The sequence below is a fragment of the Xenopus laevis genome, chromosome 7S (assembly GCF_017654675.1).
Source record: "Xenopus laevis strain J_2021 chromosome 7S, Xenopus_laevis_v10.1, whole genome shotgun sequence".
NCBI classification, from domain to species: domain Eukaryota; kingdom Metazoa; phylum Chordata; class Amphibia; order Anura; family Pipidae; genus Xenopus; species Xenopus laevis.
The window spans coordinates 65,940,293-65,965,421 of record NC_054384.1 but is presented as its reverse complement, the minus strand read 5'-3'; the positions used below and the strand labels follow the sequence as shown (position 1 = coordinate 65,965,421).

The window sequence follows — 25,129 nt, the reverse complement described above, 5'->3', positions numbered from 1 at the left end:
GTTTTTGGGGGTAAACCTATTGTTTAGGATTTTTTGGCCTTGGAATCTAAAGTATGCTGTTTTCTGCCTTAGTGCTTTTAAAATTCGGTAATACATTGCCTGGAGTTATTGGCACATTCAAAAGACATGAGGCTTTCCAAATCAGTTGGGTTTTCATGTGTAAAATTAAATATTTTTCTGTTATATATTCATATACTGTGAAAAATAGGATTTTTTTGTATTATTTGTATTTAGTGATATAAATCTTTTTGCAGCGGTGGAAATACATGAAAACTCAGATTTAGAAAGCTCAGGTTCTCCCTAGAAAAACAATGTATAGTTTTCCTAGGTAAACTAAAGGTTTCCCCTCAGAAAATGCCCTTAAAGTGAGAGAGCACAAAATGTTTCAAAAATGTTTCGCATTTCATGCAACTGAAATGCGAAATGTTGCTGGCACTTAAAGGGTTAATGAATGTTAGCTTTAATTGTAAGGTCATTATGATGTTTGATTAATTATGCCTTTTTTATTGTTTGAACTGATATCCTAAGAAATGTTTCCTATTATAGGGGGAAATGAGGTTTAGTATATTTTTAACACTGGAGAATAACCTGTAAAAAAAAGCAGCTATTTTAAGGTGATTACTAAGTTGTCACTAGTGTGTTAAGAAAAGTACATTTAGGGTGCAATTTTAGTGTGTAACCAACAGAGGGAGCAAAAGAGAAAGGGTGCAATTTTATTGTGTGGCCACCAGAGGGAGCAAAAGAGACAGGGAAACGCCCCAGAAATCCTTCCAGAGGGGTGCGGCCCAAGGCTAGAAAAGGAGGGTGGGACCGAGGCCTGTGTTTAGAATAGGAAAGAAGCCGACAGAAGTGCGCCACCTAGAAGACACCACCTAGAAGACACCACCTGCAAACAAGTAAGTAGAGAGGGTGCGGCTTAGTCAGTGTCGGGTCAGTTGTGTTACTGCTCCCAGTAGTTGTGTGAGTGAGTTTAGATTAGTCAGAATGGGAACAATCACAGTGTAAATCACATGAATGTTCTGCTCAGATGGTTGTGTTCTTTATATCGACTCAATACATTCAGCAGGAGTTCTAGTGGATCTTCTCTTAGTGGTGGCACCAAAACAAATTCTATAGAAAAATCTACATTAACTCCGTCACTTGGGCTGTTTGTGAAAATGTTTTGGAAGTTTAGAAATTAGACACAGTTTCCTTTTTTGACTTTTTTTTTTTTAAACAATAACAGAAAGCAGCACAAGACCTTAAATCCCAAATTTCAGCTGAATCAGCCATTCGATGTCATTGTTGTTAACCCCAGAAGGTCTGTTCTTAAACCTGGTTCTGTAGAATATTTTAACTCCCTTCTGTATTATCAGAACAGCAGAAAATGCAGAACATTTATAGGGCATCTTGGTTTTTATTTGCTTGTGGTGCCTGCGGGTATTGGGATTATCTGCCTTCATTTTACACGTGGGAATTAAATCGTATATTCACTTGAGCTGTTTGTGAAAATATTTTTAGAACATTTTAGAAGTTTAGAAATTACAGACATACTGTTTACTTTTTTTTTATAAAATGTTTTTTTTTGTTTTTATTCAAACAATCACATACATAAGAACAACAGCGATGTTATACATGAGCTACAGCATAATATCAAAACATAACATGGGGTATGGGGGGGAAACTAGCTGTTTCCCTATTGCTCATTTCATGTTTTGTAGGTCGTCTAATCCAGATCTTCCTTGTGTTAACCATGGTCCCCATACTTTATATTTTGCTCTTTCCCCTTTTCTCATGCGTCGGTTTGTATAGAGGAAGTACCGTGTTTATTAACAGTCTCCACTTTTTTTATAGTGGGGTTTTCCTCCCCATCCAATGCGTAAGGATCGTTTTCCTACCATAGTAATGTAGGTTTTTTACTAAGATACGTGTAGCTTTGCTTGTATTTGGCAGGTCTTCTATAACATCTAGTAGCACCTGCTTGGGTTCCGTTGTCAGAGGCAGCTCCAGATCATCGCCCATGTATATCACTATTTTGCCCCAATATTTTTGATGCATGGGTATTACCACCACACGTGAAACCAGTGGGCAGGGGCTTGGTTACATCTATGACATCTGTCATTTGTTCTTTGTCCTATTTGGTGAAGTTTTTTGGGCATTATGTATACCCTGTGCAGGAACTTGCACTGAATAAGTTTGTCCCTGAGGGCAGGTGGTTATATGGGTCCTCAGTGGCATCTTCCCATTTCTCTGTCATTAAATCGGGTATATTTACTTGTCACTTTAGGTAAAGTGTTGGAAGTTTAGAGTCTTGGGTGCTCATAAGTGCTTTATAGACTCTGGATTTTTATTTATTTTTTTAAAAAAGAAGGCTGCACAAGACATTAAATCCCAAATACAACGCTGCGTCCTTATCCGACAGTCGGATATGTGTAGTTTTTACCTGCGATTTCTCATTCACTTCCTTTATCTTATGGACATCCGACACGTCGCATGCGTGTCATCGCATGCGTGTCATCATCGCATGCGTGTCATCGCATGCCAACAGATTGCTCCTTGGCGCACCGTGGAGTTCAGCCTTTAGTCTACTAGAAAATCATGTAAACATTAAATGAACCCAATAGACTGGTTCTGTTTCCATTAAATGGGTTGTTCATCTTTGAGTTAACTTTTATTATGAAGCAGAGAGTGATATTCTGAGACAATTTGCAATTGGTGTTCATTTTTTATTTGTGGTTTTTGTTATTTGGCTTTGTATTCAGTTTGCAGTGTCAGCAATCTGGTTGCTAGGGTCCAAATTACCCTAGCAACCATGCATTGATTTGAATGAGAATATGGAATATTAAAGGGGAGGGTCAGAACAGAAAGATGAGTAATAAAATGTAGCAATAACAATAAATGTGTAGCTTTAGAGAGGATTTATTTTTAGATGGGATCAGTGACCCCCTTTTGAAAGCTAGAAAGAGTCGGGAGAGGAAGGCAAATAATTCATAAGCTATAAAAAAAATAAAATGAAGACCAATTGAAAAGTAGCTTAGAATTGGCCATTCTAGAACATACTATAAGTTAGCCTGAAGGTGAACCACCCCTTTAATGACTAATTATATCTTAATTGGGATCAAGTACTGCTTTATTACAGAGAAAAATTAAATTATTTTAAAAAATTTGGATTATTTCATTATAATGGAATCAATGGGAGACTGCCATTCCGTAATTCTGAGCTTTCTGGATATTGGGTTTCCGGATAACTAATCCAATACCTGTACTACAAATGCACGAAAAAACAGTGTAAAGCACAACGGAAAGTGACAAACTGGAATCTAAAAATGTAGTTATGTACATTATCCACAAATACATAATGCACAATAAAGTATCACAATTATTTATTTAAAATATTCATATATTTTTACAAAAAAGAGGAAACCATAGAAAATTGCAGGAGAGAACCAGAAGCCAATAGTAACAAGATGCTTCCCACTCTTTATTCATTCCACCAGAAATTTCTATTGTTTTCAAATGCTAAATCCAATATGCCTCCTTCATAGATAATCTTTTTTTATCAGAAGACCCGAATTTAAAAAAGCATGCAGTTATCTTTGATTCTAACTAGTAATGGTCCAATATTTTTTGGGGGGGGGGAAATATCTCAATTAGGAGAATTATCCCAAGACCTACATGTAATTAGGCTGTGTTTCCTGAGGTTTTAATTTGATTAGACAGTTTAACATATCCTATAAGGGGATATAACCAGATACTATAGGGGAAGCATAAGCGCATTAGCAAAATCTACCTTCACTTGCTAGAGACATACATTTAGACATGGCCCGATGACCTGACAAATATTTTGCTGACACATAATATTTTAAAAAGTTACCTTTCCAGCTCTGCTATATGTGGGACTCAATCTCAGGAATAAAATATTTTTGTAGCCCCAGGGAAAGTAGAAAATCCTCTTAATCACAGCTCCATACCTCCGAACAGTGCCCAAGTTATGTGATTTTTTTTTTTTTTAGTAACTAAAGTCATATTAGCTATAACTTTGAGCTATAGTAGCCTTATAATAGGTTAATAAGATTTCAGTTTAAGGGGTACTGTAGAACTGTTTGGCCAATCAATCTTAACTAAAGTTATAAATCTAAAATAGTAACCAGACCTATAATATTAATACAGGTATGGGATCAGTTATCCAGAAACCCTTCATCCAGAAAGCTCTGAATTACAGAAAGGCCATCTCCCATAGACTCCATTTTATCCAAATATGTTTATAAAATGTCCTTATTCTCTGTAATAATACTTTGTACTTGATCCAAACCAAGATATAATTAATTCTTATGGGAAGCAGGATCAGACTGTTTGTTTAATGTTTTTATGATTTTCTAGTAGACTTAAGGTATGAAGATCCAAATTACGCAGAGATTTATTATTCGGAAAACCCCAGGTCCCCAGCATTCTGGATAATATAACATAATACTATTATCTTGGAAAGTACCTTACTGGGCTGTTTTTCATCTGTTTTTATATATAAGAATAGTGACAATGGCAGAATCATCAAAAGTGTTGTTTATTAATTCCGAATTTTTCTGATTATTTTAATGAGAAAAGTCAGACCAAACTAGAATCCAAGATTGGACCTTATTTATTAAAAAAAAAAAATCACAATTTAATCAGATCGGGGGGCAAACACAAAGAAAAATTTTACAAATGAAAATTCTAATAGTACGATTTTCTGATTTTTGGCTGAAAAATCCGAAATAGTTGGATTTTCAGGCTAATTCCAGCACAGATCATAGAAACTTCCACATAGGATAGGGACCTCTCCCATTGACATATATTCAAGGTCGGAAGGCTTGAGAATGCCGAATTTACAGATTCTGACTTTTTCCATTCACATCTCAAAAATTAGTTTTTTTTTTCTCTAAAAATTGGGATTTTATAATTACATATTTTTTTGAGCATTTGGACTTATAATAAATAACCTTCGCAATGTCCTGCTGATAACTGCTTGTTAATCTTGAAAAATAAAGGACAATTTAGTAATCATTTGAGAACATATTTTTGCATGTTTATGACCAGGTACAAAAATACATTTATTATTGGCTTTATATTTTTTTTAAGCAACTTCATTCTAATTTGGTTCTGCCTTTTTCAATCTTAGATACAATGGGCCAAATCTACTGCTAAAATATATAAAAGATTTCACCTAGTCCATATACTGTAGCTGTGGATGAACAGAGCTCTCCATATTATGCTTTACGAGATCGCCAAGGTAATGCCATCGTGGTCGCTGCCTGTGATATTGATTTAAGGTAAGAAATCTCTTTTCTAAACACAAGCAATGCCTTTTCAGGTAATCCTGCTTTACCTACAGTTTATCTCATGGAAAACATTAAGATTCCAGACATACTTAATGCTTTAGCTCATATGAAGGTAGTATTTTGTTTATACAGTACGTCCTTTTTAGGCGACAATAATAAATAACATTTTGTAGCATAGAGTATTTATAGTTATTATATATCTTACTGTATAAGGAAAAAGTATAGGACTACTTAATTGAATCTCTGTTTATACAATATAGATATTAAAAAACAAGGTGTACACCATTTTGTTTTTACATTTTTGCTGAACTGTGGACTGTGATCTTTCTCAAGGGTAAACAAACCAGTCTGTTACATATTGGAGTATGAGACAAACTTTGGAGCACACATTTAACTATTTTGTTTTTTAATGAAAGTAAAGCATTTAGTAAAGTTAAGGTTCATGTAGCAGCAGGGAGCTAATCGCTGGTGAGGAATTTTACGGTGGCACACATGGACAACACACAGGTATTATTATGTGTGATTAGGTGTGGTTTTATGGATTTCTTTAACTGGTTCTGCTTGCAAAGGGACAACTTATCTATTTGTGCTTAAGACAAGGAAATCTAGATTTATTCTCTCTATGTATATCTCGTTTTAGCTCTCGGGCTATGAGAAAAACAAAGGACATATCCTTACTATCAGGGGTATTATTCATGGCCCTGTTCAATGGCAGTACCGTAATGGATAGCATTCCATAACCATGTACTGCTAGGCAAGGCTTTCTGTGACATTTTGTGAAGGGATTATAACATAGTAGGAGGTCTATAAGGCTAAAACTGTACTGAGCCAGTACCAACTACATTTAAGTAAATTGTTTATTTTTTGTATATGAAACCCACATGTTTTAGTTTTTGGTTATGCTGGTTGCCGGTTGTGACATGGACAGGAGCTCTCCTAGTTTGTTTTGTCATCTGTAATAGGTCTAAAATAAATTAGAAAGTAACCAGGCGAGAAGACGAGGAGCCACAGGCGGGGCCGCCATCAGAGGGTCACAGGGGGGACAGAATTTTCTGTCTAGGGGGGGGGGCCCAACCATGCTCACTTGATTTCAGCTCAGCGTGCTGCCAGTAGGACACTGCAGCTCTGTGCACGGAAGCTTTTCCCAATTAAGATTTCCTGTACCCTCATTGGTCCATTAGGAATAAATCCAGTAAATCTGCATTGGGATTGGATCCCCTTGTCCAATCCCTCTACATCTTTACTTGGACTTATTTTTAAAGGACCATCTTTTTTTTACTTGCAGGGGGGGCCCAGATCTCCAATGGCTTTTTATAACTTGTGGAGGGGGGGGGCAGGCCATCAATTTTTTTTTTCGATTTTAAGGGGGGTCCTGTCACCAATTTAAAAAAAAAAAAACCTAAAATAAAAAAATATTTATGGGGGGACCTGGCGCCAATGTTTTTTGTTTTTTTTAACTTATAAGGGGGCCTGACAATCTCTAGCTTTTTATAACTTGTGTGTGGGGGGGAGGGGTTACCTTTTTTAGCACTGATGTCTATGTGGTCTTTTAACTGTAGTGTGGAGTGGGCGGGATCTGAAGTGGGGCTTGGGGGGCCGTCGTAGGCGGGTCCCAGGGGGCCCTGAAAATTTTGTTGTACGGGGGCCCTGTGATTTCTAATGGCGGCGCGGGCAGAGGAGGAAGAGGATGGGGACCTGCTGATGCCCCGCTCCCCGCGCTGCTCCTTAACCAAAGACCCATACAAGCCGGCAGGGTCGGGTTGGGTCGGGAAGGAGTACATTGGTGAAGCCCCCTACTCGTACATCGCACTGATCACATAGTCCATCCTGCCCCAAGAAGCCCGCTGCTTGACAAGGGGTGATGCACAGACTCTACCAGACCCTGTCCCAGCACGGCTGGGATGCTGCTCCTGAAGGTTGAGAGGACGGGGCTGAGCTGGAGCCGCCGCTAGCCATCTCTCCCAGGGAAGAAGCTCATGCCTTGGCCTATGGGAGCGCTATCCGCAGGGCTTCCCAGTCGCATGCTGTCGATAGAATAGCCAGGGAGGAGAAATCGAATGGTCCCCCTGTCCCCTTTTCTGAAGAGGGGAAGCAGAGTTTTGGTAAGTTATTTCTTAATAAAGACTTTGTGATTTTAAAGTTTAATTTGTCTTGGTGGGTTTTTTTTTTCCGTAAACCAATGCATTTTTTTTTTTTGAGGTTACTGGTCCTTTAAGGTTTTCTGGCAGATATGAGCCTCCTTTAGCCACTGAATTTGAACTAGTTCTTTTGGTCAAGGCTGTTCAGATATTAAATGTGCCTGGCAGAAAATCCAGTGCACTGAGGTCTATGTATAATGCCAATAGATAATTATTTTGTATGGGCCGGTCTTGTGCCAGTCTTGTGCCACACATGTATTATGCCTCTCCAGGTTTTCTCTTCCTATACCAGCTGTACATTTAGAAATGCAATATAGATCTGTTATAAGTAGGAATTTACTAACAGTAAAATAGGAGAGCCAAAATATTTTGTTTCTTAGTACAGGTAGGGCACCTGTTATCCGGAATGCTCGGTACCGAGGGTTTTCTGCATAATGGATCTTTCTGTAATTTGGATCTTCATACCTTGTCTACTAGAAAACCATGTTGACATTAAATAAACCCAATAGGCTGGTTATGCTTCCAATAAGGATTAATTATATATTGGCTGGGATCAAGTACAAGCTACTATTTTATTATTACAGAGAAAAAGGAAATCATTTTTAAAAATTTAGATAAAATGGAGTCTATGGGAGACAGCATTACCATAATTTGGAGCTTTCTAGATAACTGGGTTCTGGATAAACGGTCCCATACCTGTATCTCCTGTCATTTTTACTATTTACTGGAGAAGCTGTTCAAGGCAAGTACAGGTAATGGGATCCATTATCTGGAAACCTGTTATCCAGAAATGTCCTAATTATGGAAATACCATCTCCCATAGACTTCATTTTAGCAAAATAATCCAAGTAAAAATGATATTTTTCTCTGTAATAATAAAACAGTAGCTTGTACTTGATCCAAACTATAATTAATCCTTGCTGGAAGCATAACCAGCCTATTGGGTTTATTAATGTTTACATGATTCTCTAGTAGACGTCCGGGATGAAGATCTAAATGAAGGAAAGATCAGGTCCAGAGTATTCTGGATAACAGGTCCCATACCTGTAATATAGCAACGTGCTCCCATGCAGAAATGTGAATTTGATTGTCTAGGCTTCTAGGTTTAGGAAAGTTTATGATCTAATCTAAAATGATTCTTTGAACGTTTAAAAAAGAACAAAAGCCCTAAACAATGGGTGGTGCCAAATTTTAATGACTTACCTTATACCCTGGGCTGGTGCTCCTGTTGGCAAAAAACTGCACCAGCATGGGGCACTTGTGAGCAAGCGATCCTCCTCTTCCCTTCTTCTTTCTTCAAAACCCAGCAGACAACACATGGGCATTATAGCGGAAAGGGCAGTTTTTTTTTTTTTTGGTTAAAGTCCACCTTTTGACTCTACTGCACATGCACACCCATGCAAATAAAGAAGAGAGAAAAACAATTGGTCACTCGCTAGTGTCCTGGACCGTGCAGTTTTCTGCTAAGAGAAGCTCTGGCCTGGGGTATCAGGTAAGTAATTTCAATCCTTAGGGATTACCTAATATTTGGCACCCCATATGTTTGCTTTGGGAAGCCTAGCATGCATGTATTGTAAAGTTGGTTTTGTATATTGTGGAAATTATATTTCCTTTTTTTCTGTGTTCATAACCATATTGGCACAGGTACTTGTGGAAGATAAGTGATGCACAGTTACTACTTATCCATGCTAACTTTTCAGATACATAAATGACGCCCAGAATCATTGTCATGTATAGTACATTATTTGAATTATTTTGCGGAACTGAAAGACATTTGTCAGCATCTAGCCAGCTAAGATAATCACATGATTATAGATGTCAGTGGTGCACTCTGAACTTAACATATTGTTACCTGCCTGCATTCAGCCCACCCCTCACATAGCAGCTGGGTTCCTACAGACAATCTCTGCCTTTGACAGCCTATCCTTTAATTTACTTGCCAATAATCTTCTCAAAAGCAACCTTATTTTTATTGCCCTGACATTTCTACTTGACAGTCTCTGATAAGATAACAACACCAAGTGCTCAGCATTTCTTCAAGTCAACATTTAGCTGTTTATCGGTTTGTTCTAATACTGTATATAATCCATTTTCAATTTGGTTGTGATTTTATAATCAGCTTTATAATAAAAGGCACACACACAACACACAAACACACACACACACAAAATTAGTCTGACTGTGGCATATCGTTGCTAGAAAGTGTTATAGGTTTTTCAATTGACTATGCAAAATCAAGAGACCTTTGTCATTTTGATTCTTGATGGAACTGCTTACCTTCTTGTAGTTATAGAATAAGCCAGTTATCCTAAAAATATTCTTAGCAAAGTTTGTCAGTACAGGACCAGATGCTGGTTTTTACCCATCCTAGGATTCGGATTTGGTTCAGCCGGGCAGAAGGATTCGGCCGAATCCTGCTGAAAAAGGCCAAATCCCGAACCGAATCCTGGATTCGGTGCATCCCTAGCTTTTTTTGAACATTTAGCTTTGCATGGACTCCATCAGAAAGTAGTAATATCCAGAATATAGAAGCTTTAAACAATCCTTTCACTACCCCAGAATACAAACACAGCTGTATGCACAAATGTGAAAATCTCATAGGTTGATTGGAAGAATGGGATGCAATCTGGGACACTACCAAAAGGGGGGGGGGGGTTACTTGCATTAGACAAAAGGATGACATTTATAAAATCCTTATAGATGTGTAACAGGTGAATGGGTCAGGTATTACCAAAACCTTCCCTTGGGTTACTATCCACTGGTTTCAGTACCTGGGCAAGGGGTCCAACTCCCAGCAACTCCTGTTAGACACAATATAATTAGACTCTTTATCCTTATGTGGGGCCCCCCCGCTTATGGTATGGAGGAAAGGATTACCGCGCTGGTATAAGCACACAGCAGTCACTCTTGATAAACTTTGGCACCAGTGGTTCTTTAAAACAGTCAAACGATTTGTTGAACTGATGGTACACTTCTCAATATTCAGTCACATATTCAAGATGTATGCTCAGATGGTACACTCCACGAAGCAAGTAGTGGCAGCAGGTTAATTACACACAATTGTATTACTCACGGTTACTGTCTGATCCTTTGTAGTTGTGCTAACCCTTCACTGAACTCCTTGTTGGAGCCTTAGCTGCTCACTAACTGTCCCTCCTATAGTGACCTATTACAGTTTCTGACCAGACACTGGCTTGCTCCTATACGGAGGCCTACCTGCACCTCAGACCCTCCCAGCTATACACCACCTCCTCCAACTGTTCAGAGGACCCCAGGCTTTTACATTTGGGGTGATCCATCTTGATACCTAGTAGTATGTGGGAAATAAAATGCTGCAGGGTGGAAGTTTTGAGGTGACTTTGGCGTAGAAAGACATGTATACCCAATTTGGATTAGGGAGAATGTGTAATTTTTTCGAAATTATATTGTTTTCCAGATGTGAACATACTTTTTTTTCTATCTTTGCCCCCCCCCCCCAAACCATGTAAAGGTGTTCGATTTTGCAATATCTGGAAAGCTCAAATGAGTTTACATTTTGGGGCTCCTATATGCCACATACTTGGGTAGATCTATACATACTGGGCATCAAACTGTTCAGTGGACTCATGACATTCATATTTAAGGTGTTTTTACATTGGTAATATAAAGAATAGACTCTGGAGAACCAATTGCTGATTAGTGATTCATTTATTCAAAACCAGTGCACGACACGTTTCGGGCCCAGTGGCCCTTCCTCAGGTGCGCACCTGAGGAAGGGCCACTGGGCCCGAAACATGTCGTGCACTGGTTTTGAATAAATGAATCACTAATCAGCAATTGGTTCTCCAGAGTCTATTCTTTATATTGTGAAAGTCACTAGGTCTGGCGGTGCCTAACTCTGAAGTTGAACCAAACTAAACAACGAAAGGACTACATCATCCAACAACTCATATCTGTTTTTACATTGGTACCTAATGTGTGAGAAAATAAAGAATTGTTATAAAACCAGGCAGTTATTGTTGCTAGCCCAGGTCCATGGTAATTTATACTCTACAGTAACTCCTCCAAAGGTTATATAAAATCACACAATGCTGAATATTTCTTGTCTTAATTCACTTAATAGATGTTGCAGTGTCCAGTACAAATAACTCAAATAGGATATTCTTATTAGAAAGCTTCAAGAACAACGAAAGGTTAATCAACATGTAGGCTGAAAGCAAAGGCATTCTCCCTTATCACTTGTGCACAGTGAATTCTGTGTCCATGCTTTCATTCATATGTAAATTATCTGCCAGCAGAATCCAAACCACTGAGCTGGGTGATGTCAGCAAAATCTCTTCATGTTCCCACCCCACTGCCTCGGGCACAGAACAGACTCCTAAACTCATTTTCTTTCAATCTGCGCATGCATCTAATTAAAACACTCCTTCTCTCCGTCCTGGCCTCCTAAATTCATTTGCATGCTCTTCATTTGCCCACCAGCTAATAGGAATCTATGCTGCTGGTCTCCTGGACAACGCTCGATCCCTTTCTGTCTCAGAGCTGCTGGCAGGTTCACAGCACAGACTGCAACTACCAGCAGAGCGAGGGGCAAGTTTAACCCTTTTATATCACTTAATTTTCTTCCCACCATGGGTATAATGATAAACACGTCAGGGGTCATGTAGAGGAATGTTGGTGCATGCGCATTGATTATTTATTGCAGCAGTGTGTCCTTTTCTAAGATGGCAGCTGTGTTTCAATCAAAAGGCAGAGACTTTACCCAGTAGAAATCTTTAGTAAAACAAGTTACTTCTTAAAAAAATACCTAGCGATTGGGTAGTGCTCTATGAGGACTACTATCAGGGACACGACATAGATTTTGACTTTCGTTCTCCTTTCATGTAATCCATAGGGCCAAGTCAGCTTGAATTGACTCTTCCTTTAAATCTGGCTGATGGATTCAGGGTTAAACTGGGCTGGTGGGAGACCAGAAAAAAAAACCAATTGGCCCCAGACCTGGTGGGCCTTCTCCGACTGAGGCCCCGCTTCCCCCGCCCCCCCCCATCAGGACATGTGGGCGCTGGCCCTCCTTCCCGTTTCCATTGTGGCTGCAAGGAGTAGAGCCGGTTCACACTGTGCGGCAGGTGGGTGGCTGTCACCATATGGGTGCAACTGGTGGCAGCCCCAGTGGGTCCCATACACCGCAGTTCAACAGGAGTTAGATTGTTGCAATTGATGGATAGCCACTTTATATTTAAACGGAATGTTGACGGTGCAATGGTAATGTTTCTCTGGTTGAATGGGTATGAGAACTGGCAATTGGTGACTGACTTTTTTGTGCTGATAAGTTCTAGTTCTTTATCTATCAATGTACAAAAATGGGGGGGATGTGGAAGCACTCTAAAGGCTAAGTTATAGTATAATGTAAGTGCTAGTTTTAATGCACATTCCCTGGTATCCTGTCTCAAAAGTAAGTTTACAAAACAGGGGTATTTACTTACAAAGTTATGATCATAAATTTGAAAAGCCACCATACCACATCAAGGTAAACCCCATATGGCGGTCCCTAACTTGTTTGCCTCTGGCCATAGTATAAAAAGTCTTGGTGTCTGTTGAACCTTGGTTTCAGTATGAAGGATCTATCCTCCCCCACCAGTATGCTCCCATACTTTTAAAAATGGACGTTGGTTTGGACAATTCCTCTCCCTTAAAAGCCGCATACTGGCGGGGGAGGTTAGATCCTTCATACTGAAACCAAGGTTCAACAGACACTGATTACAGATAATGCTACTATGCAGAGAAGTAAGAGTTTTTATACTATGGCCAGAGGCAAACGAGTTAGGGACTGCCATATGGGGTTTAAAAAAAATGGTCTGAAAAATGGTCTGGCAATAAAAGTTCATAATATCTGTGCTTCATAGTTGTGACATCCCTCTCATGTACTATAAGGGATAATGTACCCCCAACTTTAAATTATAAGGACATTAGAAGTCACTGAGGGATTTCTGTGACCGTATTAAGGCTCGCGGCTACTGGCTGAGTTATACAGGGAACTGTATCATTGAGTATTATAAGGGTTACTATTCCCCTTACTTTAAATGATAAGGATATTAGAATTCACTCAGTGGCTCTGTGACCATATAAAGGAACAAGGCTTTGGGCTGAGTTCAGTCATGTATTACAAGGGATTCTGTATCACTTTTTATAAATTTTATACTGGGGAATCTGAGTATCACTCATGTATTATAAGGGATAATGTACCCCCCCTACTTTAAATGATAAGGATATTCGATGTCACTGAGGGGTCGTGGGACCATATAAAGGTACAGGGCTGCAGGTTAAGTTTTATACAGGGGACTCTGAGCATCACTCATGTATTATAAGGGATAATGTAACCCCCTACTGGTAAATAGTCAATGAAGGGTTAAGTTATTAGGCATAATGTTGGAGGCTTAGTTATACAAGAAATTCTGCCAATCACTCATGTATTGTAAGGGGTACTGGTTCCTCCGTACTGTAACTGATAAGGATAGTAATTGTCACTGAGTGCTTTTGTTACCATACGTTACCATACCAAGGCACAAGGCTACATGCCGAGTTAAACAGGCAACACTGAGCATCACTCCTATATTATAAGAGATAATGTACCCCCTACTGCAGTGATCCCCAACCAGTAGCTCATGAGCAACATGTTGCTCTCCAACCCCTTGGATGTTGCTCCCAGTGGCCTCAAGGCAGGAGCTTATTTTCGAATTCCAGGCTTGGAGACAAGTTTTGGTTGTATAAAAACAGGTACACTGCCAAACAGAGTCTCAATGTAGGTTGACAATCCACATAGAGGCTACTAAATGGCCAATCACAGCACTTATTTGGCACCCCAAGAACATTTTTCATGCTTGTGTTGCTCTCCAACGCCTTTTACTCCTGATTGTTGCTCATGGGCTCCAAAGGTTGGGGATCCCTGACTGTATTAGGATAAGGATATTGGAAGTCACTGAGTGGTTCTGATACCATATAAAAGCACAAGGCTGCAGGTTTCATTATACAGGGAACTCTTGACGATCACTCATTTTTTATAAGGGATAATGAAACCGCTATTGTGAACTACTGTTCTGTGACTATATAAAGGCACAATGCTACAGGAAAAAATTGTTCATGTATTATAAGGGATATTCTACACCCATTATAAATTAGGATATTAAAAGTCAATGGGTATTTATATGCAGGGATCTTAGCATATCACTCATTTATAATAAGGGATAATGTTTCTCTTGCGTTACTTGATAAGGAATTTAGATTTCACTGAGGTGAAATTAATTTATCATAAGGGATACTGTACCTCTTGTGCAAATAAGGATATTAGAATTCACTGAGGGTTTCTGTGACCATATAAAGACACAAGGCTTCAGGCTAAGTTATACAGGGATCTCTGAGTATTGCTCATGTATTATAAGGTTTAACGCACCCCCTACTGCAAATGCTAAGAATATTAGAAGTCACTGAAGGGTTCTGTGACCATATACAGACACACAGTTGCAGACTGAGTTGAACAAAGAACTGTCACTTTTGTATTATAATGGATATTGTACCTCCTACTGTAAATTATAAGAATACTAGATACTGAGGGGTTCTGTGACCATATAAAGGCACAGGGCTACAGGCTGAGATATTCAAGGAACTCTGTGTGTCACTCATGTATTATAATGGATAATATCCCCCTACTTTAAATTATAAGGATATTAGAAGTCACTGAGGGGTTCCCTGGCCATATAAAGGCACAAGGCTATAGGAGGAGTTATACAGAGGACAAGGAGTAGCACTGCTATATTATAAGGGATAATGCCCCCCACCCCAGGCTGAGTTATAAAGGGAACATTGTGTATCACTCACATATTATAAGGGGTAATGTACCCCCTATCGTACATTAAAGGATATTGGAAGTCACTGATGGTTTGTGACCATGTAAGGGCACAAGGCTACAGACTGAGATATGAAGAGTACAATCACTCATTGATTATATGTATATACTGTACTTCCTACTTTAAGTATTTTATAATGGGTTCTGTGACCATAAAAGACTATGATTTATAAAGTGGACTTTGACTATCAGTCATGTTAAGTGATATTGTACCCCAACTGTAAATTGTAAGGTTCTGTGACTATATAAAGGCACAATTTGAAGGCTTAGTTATACAGGGAACTCTGGGTATCCATCACTTTTTGTAAGGGATAATACCCCCCTACTGTAAATGATAAGGATTTTAGAAGTCAGGGGGTCTGTGACCATATAAAGGCGCATGGCTGCTGGCTGTGTTATTCAGGGGACTTTGAGTATAACTTTTGTAGTATAGGCGATAATGTACCCCTCTTTTAAGCCATAATCACTTACCATATCACTTATATGCAGTATAAGGGATAAGGTACCCACTACTGTTAATGATAAGAATATTAGATGTCACTATGTGGTTCTCTGACCATATAAAGACATAAGTTGCAGGATGTGATATATATGGGGAACTCTTGGTATCTCATATATTTTAAGGGATAATGTTGCCCCACTGTAAATTGTAAGGATATGGGATGTCACTGAGGGGCTCTCTAACCTTATAAATGCACAAGACTGCAGATTGAGTTATACAGGGGACTCTGAGAATCACTCATTTTTACTTTATGGGATAAGGTACCCCCTACTGTAAATGATTAGGATATTAGATCTCATCGAGGGTTTGTGTGACCATATAGCAGCACAAAGCTGCAGGATGAATTATACATGGAACGGTGGGTATCACAAATCTATTATAAGGGATAATGTCCCTGTTACTGGAAATAATAAGGATATTAGAAGTCACTGAGGCCTTTTGTCACAATATAAAGGAACAAGGCTGTAGGCTATGTTGTACAGGGAACTCTCTATATATTATAAGTGATAATGTACTTCCTGCTTTAAACAAGGATATTGGATTTCACCTAGGTGTTTTGTGACCATAAAAACTCTCAAGTCTGCAGGCTGAGTTATACAGGGATCTCTGAATTCCACTCATGTTTTAAAAGGGCTACTGTAGTTCCACAGTATGTCACTGAGTGGTTTTATGACCATATAAAAGCACCAAGTTGCAGGCTGAATTTTACAGGAACGCAGACCACTTTTTTTTTCATTTTTATAATTTTCCCTTTCCCCCCCCTAAAACTGATGTCATAGGGTGACTTTTGCCTTGAGTATTCTGAACACTAACCACGCTATCTGATCAGTTATTTTATTGATTTGCCTAATTGTATTTGTTTTTTTGGTGATTTTTTTTTTGCAGTTTTTTTCTTACATTGCTTTGCAGTTTCACAGTGCAGTAGAAATACATAATCGCCCATTATGGAGTCATCATAATGTGTAGTTTACAAAATATGGTTTTCAGGGGTCACTTTAATTGTTTGTAGCTTTTATTCCACATAAAACTGCCAGTGTTTATAAATGAGTGTAAATGTAAGCCATCAAATAAGTATGCACAAGGTAGATTTTGTCTTTACATGTTATGTACTTCAATAAGCCTATGTACGTACATTGGGTATCAAACTGTTCAGTGGTCCTAGTCTTTCATATGTGGGGTGTTTTATATTGGTTCCTAATAGTATGTGGTGGATAAGATGCTGCAAGGTAAAAGTTATGAGGTGATTTTTGTAAATGTCACCAAAACCGCCAAATTTAGGAAAGGCTTGTGGCTTGGTGCTTTGGAGTAGAAAGAAATAAATTCTGAAAATATATGGTTTTCTGGGGTGAACATACTTTATTCTATCTTTGCCTCACAAAATGAATGCTGTAAATGTGTTGATTTTGCAGTACCTGAATTGACCTACCATGTGGGGGGGTCTTCAAAGCCGCAAAAAGAGCTGAAGTCACGAAAAGACCCGAAGTTGAAGTCCTGAAGCCTTGAAAGGACCCAAAGCCAGGAAAGGAGTAAGGTCCACTGAACAATTGGTTTTTACATTTTATTAAACCCCTGGCTACCAATGTATTATGTTAATACTATATAGGCCCCTGACCACCAATGTTTCTTAACTTTTAAGAGGAGGCCATGGCCACCAATGTTTTTTTTATTTTTTTATTTATTTATTTTTTTGGGGATCCTGGTGCAAAGGTTTTTGTTTAATTTATAGGGGGAGGGCCCTGGCCACCAATGATTGTTTTTTTAATTTGACCACCAATTTTCTTTTTAAAAAAAAAACTTATGGGGGCCCTGGCACCAATTTTTTTATTTTTAACTTATGGGGGGCCCTGACCACCAATGATTTTTTTAAAAAGGGACCCTGGCCAACAATGTTTTTGTTTTAACCACCAATGGCTTTTTATAAATTATGTGTGGGGAGGTTAGTTTTTAGCGCTGACGTCTATGTGGGCTTTTTACTAGGAATGCATCGAATCCAGGATTCGGTTCGGGATTCAGCCAGGATTCAACCTTTTTCAGCAGGATTCGGATTTGGCCAAATCCTTTTGCCCATCTGAACCTAATCCTAATTTGCATATGCAAATTAGGGGCGGGGAGGGAAATCGCATGAGTTTTTGTCAGAAAACAAGGAAGTAAAAAATGTTTTCCCCTTCCCAACCCTAATTTACATATGCAAATTAGCATTAGTATTCGGCCGAATCTTTCACGAAGGATTCGGGGGTTCAGCCGAATCCAAAATAGTGGGTTCGGCGCATCTCTACTTTTTACTGTGGTGTGGGCTTGGCAGAATCTGGGGTGGGCTTTGGGCACTGGGCTGGGGTTCTATAACCATATAAAGGCTGCAGGCTGAGTTATACAGGGGACTATCACTCATTGATTATAAGGGATAATGCACCCCCTACTTTAAATGATAAGGTTGTTAGATGTCACTGACTGGCTCTGTGACCATATAAAGGCACAAGGCTGTAGACTAAGTTATACATTGGACCCTGAGTATTACACAGGTATTATATGGTATTGTGTCCCCTACCGTAAATGATAAGAATATTAGCTGTCACTGAGGGGTTCTGTCACCATATAAAGGCACAAGGCTGCAGGTTGAGTTATACAGGGATCTATGTACAGGCTTTGAGCAAACTTACTGACTGTTCCAGCTAAACTGTGCTTAGTACAGGGGGATACCTATTCTGCCATAGTTTTACGGGATCTTTCTCTACAGGCTATGAGAAATTTTAGGGGACTGTTCTTGCTGAATTGTGCTTAGTACAGTGGAATACCTATGCTGTCATAGTTTTATGGGATCTCCCTGTACAGTCTATGAGTAAACTTAGTGGTCTGTTCCTGCTTAATTGAGCTGAAGGGATACAGCCATGCGAAAACATGTTTGTTTCAAAACATATCGGTTATTGTTGCTCTAGCAGAAGTCTGCATTTTTCAAAAGAGCAAACAGATTTTTTTTTTTTTTTATATTTAATTTTGAAATCTGACATGGGGCTAGACATATTGTCCATTTCCCAGGTGTCCCCAGTCATGAGACTTGTGCTCTGATAAACTTCAGTCACTCTTTACTGCTGTGCTGTAAGTTGGAGAGATATCATCCCCACCAGCAGCCTAACAAAAGAACAAAAAGAAGGTAACCAGATAGCAGCTCCCTAACACAAGATAAAAGCTCCCTGGTAGATCTCAGAACACTCAATAGTAAATGCCAAGTCCCACTGAGACAAATTCAGTTTCATTAAGTAGGAGAAATAGCCTGCCAGGAAGCAGTTCCATCCTTTAGTGGTGGCACAAGTAACCTGTTAGGGACAACTGATAAACTGACAATATGTCTAGCCCTATGTCAGATTTCAAAAATAAATATTAAAAAAAAGATTTGCTCTTTTGAGGAATGGATTTCAGTGCAGAAGTCTGCTGGAGCAGCACTATTAACTGATGTATTTTGAAAAAAAGATGTTTTCCCATGACAGTATCCCTTTAGTACAGGGGAACACCTATGCAGCCATAGATTCATGGAATCTCTCTTTACAGGCTATGAGCAATCTTAGGGTCTGTTCCTCCTGAATTGTGCTTAGTAAGGAGGAATATGCTGCCATAGGTTTATGCAATCTCTCTGTACAGGCTATGAGAAAACTAGCAAATGTAGGGACTGTTCCTTCTGAATTGTGCTTAGTACAGGGAATGCCTATGCTGCTATAGTTTTTGGGGAACTCTGTACAGTCTATGAGCAAAGTAGCAAACTTAGTAGACTGTTCCTGCTGAATTGTGCTTAGTACAGGGGAATTCCTATGCTGCCATAGTTTTTATGGGCTCTCTCTGTATAGGCTATGAGCAAACTTAGGGACTGTTCCTGCTGAATTGTGCTTGGTACAGGGGAATACCTATGCTGCCATTTCTGAAACATTGTTGCTGGCGTGGTGTTCTCTTCTTCCCGCAAAGGGGATGCGCCGTCATCTAGTGGAGCAGTCCAGGCATAGTGTTCCAGCCTGGCGGCTGCATCTGAACTTGCTATCAAGGTCTTGTTGCCACCCATAGTGTCTAGTGGTGTCGGGTATGCCATACTTATAGGATTTGAGCTTCTAGCCAGTTGCCACCGGGGTATTCAGGATAGTTGTCACGGAGCTCCAGAACACACATCTGCTCAGCGCCCCGTGCAGACCACACGCGAGTAGTTTATTTTTAGTTTTATTATGCAAGTAATAAGAATATGTTTTCTCAGCCTGGTGTAAAGCTGCCAGTGTAGGGGAGGGATGCTGTTGCACATGAGAGCTAAGATTGTCAGCTTGTAAAACTGTATAATGATGATGGAGCAGTCACTCATGGAACTATCTTAAAGACAGACGTAAATAGAATGTACCTTTACGTTCTGAATAAACTACATTCTTTTTACACATCTGTCTAGAAGAGTGTTGCATGATTGTCTGCTCCATCATAATACCGTTTTCATCTGCTCCCCTAGCTGAAGGTTCAGGGTGGTGCATGTGGACCTCCTCTATTTCTTGGTGAGTTAATACTTTTGATACCTCATTTTGTGTTATTATTTGCAGAGCGGCTGGGAGGATTATCTGCAAAGCTTCTGGATAATTTTTGGAGCAGCTGGATTATCTTCAAAACAATTGGGAGGATTATCTTCAGAGATGCAGGGAGGATTATTTTCCGAGCGGATGGAAAAATTGTATTCAGAAGGACTAAAATGATTCTCTGCAGAGCGTCTGGGAGGAGTGGTTGGATTATCTTCAGAATGGTTGGATTATCTTCAGAGCGGCTAGGAGCATTACTTTAAGAACAGCTGGATTACCTTCAGAGCAGCTGGATTATCTTCAATGGATTATCTGCAGAAAGAGCGCCACTCCCAACATGCTGTTTTGACTGTAGAGGTAGGAAAGCGCGTCGCTGCGTGTCTACATCTAATTACATTTTAAATATGCCATGGAGCTGCCCAATCAGTAGAGTGTCCCATTGCTAGTTCGGGCCTGTTACTCGCTGCTTATGCTTTAAATTAGAAGATGTTTTTATAAGATCACCACCAGAAGGAAAAGTGATGCATTATATTACTAATAGATTTGTCACAATAGTGCAAGATAGAACGCTGTATTTATTATGCAGAATGTTCTACCATACCTGCATAAAACAGCTCTAGAAGCTCTCCGTTTGCTTATGATTGCGGCACCATATCAGTTCTGTGTGATGTAACTTCCTGTTCCTGCTGAATTGTGCTTACTACAGGGGATACCTATGCTGCCATAGTTTTATGGGATGTCTCTGTACAGACTAAGAGCAAGCTAGCAAATTGAGGGGACTGTTCCTACTGATGTGTGCTTAGTACAGGGGAATACATATGCTGCCATAGTTATATAGTAAATTTTGTACAGGCTATGAGCAAACTTAGGGGCTGTTTATGCTAAATTGAGCTTAGTACAGAGGAATTACCCATGCTGCCCCTGTTTTATGGGATCATTCTGTAAAAGCTATAAACATTTTAGGGGACTGTTCCTGCTGAATTGTGCTTAGTACAGGGGAATTTCCATGCTGCCATATTTTTATGGGAACTCTCTATACAGGCTATGAGTAAACTTAGGGGCTGTTCCTGCTAAATTGTGCTTAGTACAGGGGAATTCCCATGCTGCCATATTTTTTGATATCTCTCTGTACAGTCTTTGAGCAAACTTAGGCATTCCTGAGCTGCCTGTTTTCGTTGTCGTCCACCTTGTAGGAGGGAGAGGTCGGTCTTAACCTCCTCTATTTTTAACGATAAGGCTGCCCAGCAATCAATTATTGAGGTGCATAGCAGCTGTACTGCCTGGTCTTAAAGCATTGTGCCGCAATCTTGTGGAGCAGTCCAGTCATAGAGTTCCAGCCTGGAGGCTGCATCTGAGCATGCTCTCTGGGTCTTGTTGCCAGCCGTAGTGGCTCAAATTAAAGATTTGACCGAATACCGAATCGGAATCTTAATTTGCATATGAAAACTGACAAGGAAGTAAAAATATTTTTTCCACTTTTTACATTCCTGTTTTGTAACCAATAGTTATGTAATTTCCCTTCCCACCCCTAATTTGAATATCCAAATCCTGGATTCAGTGCATGAAGCTTAGTACAAAGGAATACCTATACTTTTTAAAAGTGACTGCCTTTTTCTCTAATAATAAAACAGTGTCTTGTACTTGATGGTAACTAAGTTAAAGTTTATATGTTTTTAGCAGAATTAAGAGATGGAGATCAAAATCCCTTCTACGGCTGGACAAGATTATACAGAAAATAGAATTTATGCAAATCTCTCTCAAAATGTTTTCCCTGCTGGTAATAAAAAGTTCCTTAAGTTAGCTGAAGTTGCATTTTGGGAACAAAGTGCCGAGTATGTTTTCCGACTGACTTTACTTTATTGCCGGTGGCAGAACAACCCGGATGCACCCAAAGAAGGAGAGAGCAATGGAGGGGAGGAGAATGCGACGAAGGGTGGGAAGAGAAAGCAATGGAGGGGAGGGTGACAAGGGAGGGGAGAGCAAAGGGGAGTAAGGGGTGGGAACCCGGCTAGGGGAAGGCAGAAGACATTTTTAAAGGTAGCTCCCAGCGCCCCCCTTTCATTGCGTCGTAGGACCTGCCTCTTCTGCCTGCTCCTAGTTCTGGCCCTGGCCAGTGGAAAAACATTTCAGGGATATGTTTCACCCATGGTAGCACAAATTGAAACGTGGGCATCATATCTCCCAGTGTGCCATTAGTCTTTAAAGGCATTCACAAGTTATTGCATTGTAATTACAGGTATAGGATCCCTTATCCGGAAACCCGATAGCCATTCCGTAATTCGGAGCTTTCTGGATAGACTCCATTTTATCCAAATAATCCAAATTTTTTAAAAAGATTTCCTTTTTCTCTGTAATAATAAAACAGTAGCTTGTACTTGATCCCAACTAAGATATATTTAATCCTTATTGGAAGCAGAACCAGCCTATTGGGTTTATTTAATGTTTAAATTCATTTCTAGTAGACTTAAGGCATGAAGACCCAAAATACGGAAAGATCCATTATCCGGAAAACCCCAGGTCCCGAGCATTCTGGATAACAGGTCCCATACCTTTACCAACTTCTGCTCCTAGATGGCAGTGTAGAGTTGGGTTGGATCTATGTTACCTGTATATATAGGGTTTGGCCACTAGAGGGAGTGAGAGTAGTGAAACACATAGACAGGGATGGAGTTTAGAAGAAAATTGGAGACAAGCCACAGGGACAGATGTGCATCACAGGATGAACATCTACTGAAGAAGCCACCTTGCAGGAGAACCACAACCAGGACCCAAGTGAGTAGGAAGTGTGAGGCTCAGTTAGCTTAGGTTTAGTTTTCTTATAGTGCACTGTAGCAGTGTTATGAGTCAGGTCAGGACAGTGAGCCAGAGGTTTTTGTGTGGGCTAAAGGGTTATGGGCTCATATTGGTGGTTGTGTGTATTTTGCAAAAAAAAAGTCTATGATTCTGTAGGGTGAACCTACAGTTAGTGGGAGTTTTGGACTTGGAACCTAAAGTATGTTGGTTTCTAAAGTGACCTTCAATTTGATCTTTTTCCCCTTCATTTTTTTAGTCTATATCTTGTTACAGAAATGGAATTGTACAAAAATTACTGCAGATTTGAAAAGTTTATGTTGTCAAAAAAAAAACCATAATATAGGTTTTTTAATGGATTTTTTTACATACATTTGTCTTTATCAGGAATATGCAAATAAGAAGCTGAAGAAAAGAGAAGGATATAGCAGAAGGGATAGAAGAGAGATCAGAAGACAGGGGAAGACGTTTGCCTGGGACACTCTCATGGTAAGTATTATGGCTTTGGTCGGTACAGAACATGTTTGTATTTAGTCCAGCATTGCTGTGGGAGATATTGGGGGGTTGATATTGTGGGTTATTTTTAGCATAGAGACCATTTTTTAGGTTTTTAGTGTGATGTGGTTGGTGTAAAATTCTACAGAATGTTTGTTTTTTTCATGATATATATATATATATATATATATATATATATATATATATATATATATATATATATATATATATATATATATATATATATATATATATATATATTTTGTGGTAGTTCTAGGATCACTTGCTTAAATTTTTTTTACAGGTATTGGATCTGTTATCTGGAAACCTGTAATCCAGAAAGCTCTGAATGTCAAGAAGTCTTTCTCCCATAGACTCCATTTATTCAAATTATCCAAAATTTTAAAAACAGTTTTCTTTTTTCTCTGTGATAATTAAACAGTTCCTTGTACTTGATCCAAACTAAGTGATAATGAATCCTTATTTGAAGCAAAATCAGCCTATTGGGTTTATTTATTGTTTAAATGAATTTCTAGTAGACTAAAGGTATGAGGATCCAAATTACGGAAAGGTTTGTTACCAGAAAACCCTGAGCATTCTGGATAACAGGTCCCATACCTCTACTGAAGATTTCTACCAGTTGGGGAGCTAGGATTGCCTGGATGCTAATCTGGATAAATAGGATAATGATTTTTTGTTCTTTAACCCTTTAACCGCCAAGCACGTACGGCGTACGTGCTGGCGGTTCAGGGCTCAGGCTGCCAAGAACGTACCATGTACGTTCTCCTGCAGCTGAGCCCTACTCAGGGCTTTTGCCGCCTCCGCAGAGAGTCAAAAGGGTTGACAGCCCCCTGGGCAACAAGGCTGGGGGGCTGTCAAGTCGGATCTGCGACACGATTGTCGCAGATCCGACTTCAAAGACGCAAATGCGCTGCAAATAGCGCTGCTGCGCGTTACTCACCTCTTCCTTCCCGGAACAGCCGCCCACACACTTCCTGCTGCGCAGTAACTCTGCAGACACGCTGTTCTGGCTGCCTCCATCGGTTTCAGCGATCCTCCTGCTACAAAAACAGTAAGTGCCCTTTTTTTTTTACACACTTACCTGCACTTACACATACCTACAGTACATTTATACACTTACATAAACATTTTAGTAAAAATTTGTATTTTTTTTTTAAATTTTTTTATTTTAGCACACTTGGGCGTTTTTGTACACTTATTTACACTTAATTACATGTATTTGCACACTCAGACAACTTTTATTAGTGCACAAATATCTATACACAAAAACTCACAAACAGGTGTGTTTTGTTTTTTTTTTACTTATTCATTGTACCGTTTGTTTTGCCTAAAAACATGTTATTTTGACAGCGTGACTATTGGATAATCGATTTCGGCCACTAATTACGCTGTCGGATCAATTATTTTATTTCATTGATTTACGATATTTTTGTGGTTTTATTGCAATTTTATCCCTGCATTATTGTTCCTTATGAATC

At 39.4% G+C, this 25,129-nt stretch overlaps 1 long non-coding RNA gene across 1 annotated transcript; it reads left to right on the top strand.

Moving 5' to 3' along the window:
• The first annotated feature begins 820 nt into the window (after positions 1-820).
• On the top strand, positions 821-23,573 carry LOC121396101. The gene is made up of 5 exons (XR_005962820.1): positions 821-896; positions 5,135-5,285; positions 17,223-17,339; positions 20,373-20,702; positions 23,523-23,573. It is a non-coding gene; the product is annotated as an uncharacterized LOC121396101 (long non-coding RNA).
• The last annotated feature ends 1,556 nt before the right edge of the window (positions 23,574-25,129 follow it).